The sequence below is a fragment of the Mus musculus genome, chromosome 4, assembly GCF_000001635.26.
Source record: "Mus musculus strain C57BL/6J chromosome 4, GRCm38.p6 C57BL/6J".
Classification (NCBI taxonomy): Eukaryota; Metazoa; Chordata; class Mammalia; order Rodentia; family Muridae; genus Mus; species Mus musculus.
In genome coordinates this window covers 54,900,383-54,906,382 of record NC_000070.6, presented here as the reverse complement: position 1 = coordinate 54,906,382, position 6,000 = coordinate 54,900,383, and positions in this window count along the sequence as shown.

The following is a 6,000-nucleotide window of genomic DNA, read 5'->3' as shown; positions in this document are numbered from 1 at the left end:
TCCCTTAGGTGTCTGATGAAATCATCGGCTTTTCTCTGTCTGAGATTATTTCGATGTGATTTTTATCATAGACCTAATGGACTTCGGCATGAGCACACTGCTTTCGTTTGTCATGGCACATGAAGCATGTCTGAAGCCAGGTGTCTTAGCTTACTGAGCACAGTGCAGATCTCGGAATCCAAACAGTTACAGTGGCACCAAGCAGAGGAGTGACTACTTCAGGTAGGGAAAATTGAGACCCAGGGAGGGAAGTCTTAAGTGAAGGCTAATGGGGACTGCAAAATTCATCTGCCTTCTTGAAAAAGATCAGCTTTAACTCTGGCCCAAGATTCTCATTTCTCACCATGTCCTGTCTTCAAAAATAATAATAATAAAAAGAAGAAACCAGCAATAAGCACATGTGTGGTCATAAATCACCCTGGTGATCCTTAGGGGAAAAAAAAGGAAGGGTTCGAAGCAGCTCCGAAGGGCCCTCCCCAGCACTTCGCACTCACCTTGAGAAGAAGCTCATGACGAAGGACACAAAAGCTGTTCTTTCTTCTCTTCCTATCCCGGTGATCAGCAGTGTTCTCTTTGGACTCCTGGCATCTGGGCCCAGTTGCTGGGTTACAGGCAAATATAATCAAAACAAACACTAAAAGGTGCTCTTTTGGCTCCTAACATGTTGGAAAGGTCTTCTGCCTTGCAGCTTCTATGTGACCAGTGACTTTCTCATTACTTGTTGGCCTTTGCTTTCCTTCCTGTAGCACACGTCTTGATGAGAGACTCCTGAGCAGAAGCTGCTCGTAATGAGACCATTAGACCTTCAGACCTCTGCTCCAACTTCCTGCAGAAGAACAGAGCATTTAACCTGTTCCTAGTGAGACTCTTTTTAACAAAATTTGCCAGCCTAGCCCATCCTCTGGGAACTGGGGTGCTGTGGTGTGGCTCTTAACTTCTTGCTCCCCACTTTTTTCCACTCACCAAGGACAGATTGCCAAGGAAACAAATGGTATTTTCCATTCAGGACTATGGTGCCAGGTTCCGAGATGGACTTCCTGCCTCTCGGCTCTTGTGATGTGTTAGACTATATTTGAACTTGGACAGGAAAGCTACAGGCATGTTTAGAAGTTTGGGAAATAAGATCTATGGCAAAAGTCAATCTATTAACCAGTTTGTCCAGAGTATTTTATTAAGGTCCACAGGGTGCCAAGCACTTTAATAGAGTCGGGGCATTCCAGAGTGCTCTGCAGAAGTCAAAGGCACCAGGGTGATTTGTCTTGGAGAAGGGGGAGAGGAACTGTCATAAATCCTCCAGCATTTAAAGAGGCGTTTTATTCAAAGGGTAGGAAGTGAGTGGACCCCAGCTTTGCAGATGAAGAAGCACGAAGAAACACATTCTTTGAAATATGGGCCTTTCTGTTTATTTCCAACAGGGTGAATGTCTAAATACTTTGATACCTTCCGGAGAAAGATGGCCACAGATCCTTTCTGGAAACACACACCAAAACAGGGTTAGCTGGTCCACTTCTGTATGGCCTTGTGAGTGTGCACGTGGTTATCTGAAGGCCAGAGCAGGCGTGACTTTTGATGTAGGGAACGTCTAACCACCCCTGAACTTTGAAAAGCAAACATTCACTGTGTTTCTAGAAAGGTCACCGGTAAGCATTTTTTATTCCCGTGTTTTGTAAAATTGGAGCCAAAGATGATAAGGTACCCTTTCCAGGATTACCAAAAGTATGAGCGTCAGAACTGAGTGCATATTTTTCAAGTGTATGTTGTATTTTATTAAAAGGTTGAAGGCTCCAGAATGAGTTCTCTCTCTCAGCCCTTCCAGGCTGCCTTATACTGGGTTTTCTTTCTTTCTTTCATTCCTTTTTTTGTCTATTGTCATAAATACTACTTATTGAATTCTTGCTGTGCCTAGCTTCATGCTTTGAGTATTTGTATAAATTCATCTTTCAAGCCTTCCATCAGGTAGGCATCCAGACAGAGACAAGTCCTGCTAAAACTTGTCCAATCACAGTTACCAAACTACCAGGTAATGGAGCTAGACCTTAACTCCTGTCTCTGGATCCTCATTACCAAACTACCAGGCAATGATAAATCCTGTCTCTGGAGCCATGGATCTTTCTACATGATACTGTGGGTCTGCCAAAGGGAATCTGACTCAATAATGCTAAAAGGATTAAATTATGTTTAATTAAATATAATTAATATGTATTAGCCTTACCAAAATTGCTATGATATGTATGATCGATGTCGGCCAATACACTTGAGACTGAGGGATCTTGCTCAGCCGGTAAAGGGCTTGCACTCAAGCCCAAGGATCTAACTTCATTTCTCCAGAACTCATGTGAAAAAGCCATGGGAGGAGTTTGTAAATCCTAACGCAGGAGAGGCAGCTGAGGATTGGCAGGGCAACTAGCTTAGCCTATTTTGTGAGGTCAAGATGGATGAGAGATTTTGCCTTAAAAACAAGGAGGATGGCACCTGACGAAGTTATCTGGCCTGCATATGCATGTACATGAGCAGGTGTGCCAGAACATTCACACAAAATGGCTGAAAGCCTAAAAAATACCTAGCAGTGTTCGTGATGGTTTGTAAGTGATTGGGCCAGGGAGTGGCACTATTAGAAGGTGTGGACCTGTTGGAGTAGGTGTGTCACTGTGGATGTGGACTTTAAGACCCTCGTCCTAGCTACCTGGAAGTCAGTATTCTGCTAGAAGCCTTCAGATGAAGATGTAGAACTCTCAGCTCGCCCAGTACCATGCCTGCCTGGATGCTGCCATGCTCCTGCCTTGATGATAATGGACTGAACCTCTGAACCTGTAAGCCAGCCCCAATTAAATGTTGTTCTTATAAGAGTTGCCTTGGTCATGATGTCTGTTCACAGCAGTAAAACTCTAACTAAGGCACTGTTCAAAGTAGAGCACTGATTTTCTTACTGTTATCTTTGCTAAAATGCTTTTTCAGAGTGACATTATAGATGTAAGATGAATTCATTCAGGTGGCATTTCCTAAAAATACTAGCATAGCATCAACTTCTGGAAAACTTTTCACATGGTGTTGATATTTTGTCCAACAATTTAAAGCTATTTTGTAATCTGACAAATGCATGCTATTGACTTCATGCCTCTGGAATGTTCCAAATCCCTTTTAGAGATGCCTTTCCATTTGAATCTCCTTGAGATGAAACCCCCCCTTTTTCCTTTCATGATTAGATTTACAGATAGAATAGACAATTGATAGAAAGTCCTAAAATCTGGTTTGATTTAAGACAAGACTTTTAAAAAGTTATTTTAAAGTGTATGTATGTGTGTGTGGAGGAGGGGTTATGTGCACCTGTGTGCAGGTGCTCACAAAGACCAGAAACGGACATTGGATCCCGTTGAGCTAGAGTTACATTTGAGCAGCAAGTGCTCTTAACTACTGAGCCATGTCTTCAGCCCTAAGCCTTTTTATACCCCATTTGGGGCTTTTCATCTGCAAAGTGATAAAATAAGGAGCCCCAGTTGTTGGGTTTCCATGAAGAAGTAAATAAAAAAGTAAGAAGAAAATGTTAATGAGGTATGTAATTGGTGATGGTGTTTGTGGAAAGGATTACATTTTGGTGGACATTTTCTCCGTTAGTGGTCGTGCTGAGAATTCAGTGCATGGAAGGCAAGTGCTCCACTATGAAGCTACACTCAGTCGTTATCATCGTTAAACCTAAATCTAGAAACTTCTATCAGTGAATACAATGATTTGTTTGAGTCACCTGACCTTCAGATTTTGATCCTCTGTAAATGAGACTGTTTTGAGGGCAAGACATTTGGTCTTCGCTTTGAATTTTCTCTGAGCTGGGCCACTATAAAAACACATCTCATCGATCTGTCTGTAAAATGTCTTCCTCTTCTCATAATTCCTACTCCTATTGATGCTATGAGAACTTGCCATTACAAGCCTAGTCCCTCATGTGAAGCTCTCTTTTTGTCTCTCTTTCACCCCACTCCAGTTCATCTCGATCCTCACCACCTGGGCTCAAATTTAGCCAAATCTCTCACAGGTGTGTCTATTACTTCTGACTCCTACTTCCTGTCACCCTCAACCACAGGTCTACGTTATGCCTAGATCATCTTTTACCTAGGTTATTGAGTTATTTTCTTCCAGGAAAAAATGGACAGTTTCTATGTCTAGGCAATGCTTGCTTATTTCCTATGGAGGAAGGTCTACCAGAGACAGTCTGCCTTTGTGCTGTATTGTCTTCTGGGGTCAATTTTTTGTTCTAAGCTCCTGTTTTAGGAGTCAGGTTGGATGACACACAGGTAGAAGAGCTGCTGGTGTCTGAACTAGCGGAGTTTCTGCGTCAGGTCTCTTTCTTCTAGGGCTGGCTTTGGTTTTCTTGTTGGCCTTCCTGGGGCACGGGGTAGATTAGCAGAGGTGAAGGTGAAGCAGAAGCTGAAGTCTGTCTTTTCTCAATGACTCTGCAGACCAAGAAGTATTCCAGGCAAGAAAAGTATCAGGGTAGGTAGTAGAGGAAGGAGGGCCCCTTCAGTGCTTTACCACATGAGATTTTAAATGTTTCCATCTTCCTTCTTTTCTAGGAAGCTCCAGCTCCTGGTACCATGGTCCAACTGTTAGTTCCTGGATTCATCTGTTACTAGAGCTTGAGTACTGCCAGGTGCAGGGTTGGGGTGAGGAGACAGAACTTCAGATAAGACAGACCTGGGTTGGTGTCGTGTTCTAAGTTGTGATCCACATTAAAAACTGGAAAAAAACCAAAAGGTTAAAAGTAGAAAAGAATAGGACATAGAGAAGAGATTCACATACATTTTGTAAGGTGGAAGCAGGGCTCTACCAGGAGGTCACTGCTTGAGCTATTTGTGGGATAATGTGTGCATGCATTGTGTGTGAGCACACACAGCTCATGTATACATTATAGTTATTACTTAAGGCACCACTAAAGCAGAGTATATAAGCAATTTCTCCTAGTTTTCTCTTGTTAGCTAATCCCCTATCTCACTGATTGTCCCATGGACACTCTCCTTACAGATCAGTGTGATCATATAATCCCCTTCATAAGGAGCTGCACTATTCCCAGGAATAATTCATGAGCATAGCCTTGAAGGTCACCAGTAATCCAACTCCAGAATCCTTTCGGTTTCATCGACTCTGGACATTATGCTCTCCTCTGTGGCTTCCCAAGTGCCCTTTTCACTTGTCTTTTTGCCTTTGTTCTTCTTGTTCTGGGTGCTGAATGACATCTTCAATTCTCTGTCTACATTCGAGTCATTTAAAAGTTGCTGTAAAGCAATGGCTCCCAACCTTCTTAGTGCCGCTTAATGTAGTTCTTTCTGTTGTGGTGACCTCTAGCCATAAAATTATTTTCCTTGCTATGTCACAACTCTAATTCTGCTACTAAGGAATTAAATTGTAAATATCTGATATGCAGGATATCTGATATGGGACCCCTGAGAAACGGTCATTTGACCTTAAGAGGGCCACGGCCCACAAGTTGAGAACCAGTGTTCTAAAAAGAATTACTTTTTTTTTCTGATTAAAAATTTGGGATATTCCACCTCACACCAGTCAGAATGGCTAAGATTAATAATTCAGGTGACAGCAGATGCTGGCGAGGATGTGGAGAAAGAGGAACACTCCTCCATTGCTGGTAGGATTGCAAGCTGGTAAAACCACTCTGGAAGTCAGTCTGGCGGTTCCTCAGAAAATTGGACATAGTACTAACGGAAGAACCAGCAATACCTCTCCTAGGCATATACCCAGAAGATGTTCCAACTGGTAATAAGGACACATGCTTCACTATGTTCATAGCAGCCTTATGTATAATAGCCAGAAGCTGGAAAGAACCCAGATGCCCCTCAACAGAGGAATGGATACAGAAAATGTGGTACGTTTACACAATGGAGCACTACTCAGCTACTAAAAACAATGAATTTATGAAATTGTTGGGCAAATGGATGTATCTGGAGGATATCATCCTTAGTGAGGTAACCCAATCACAAAAGAAGTCACTTGATA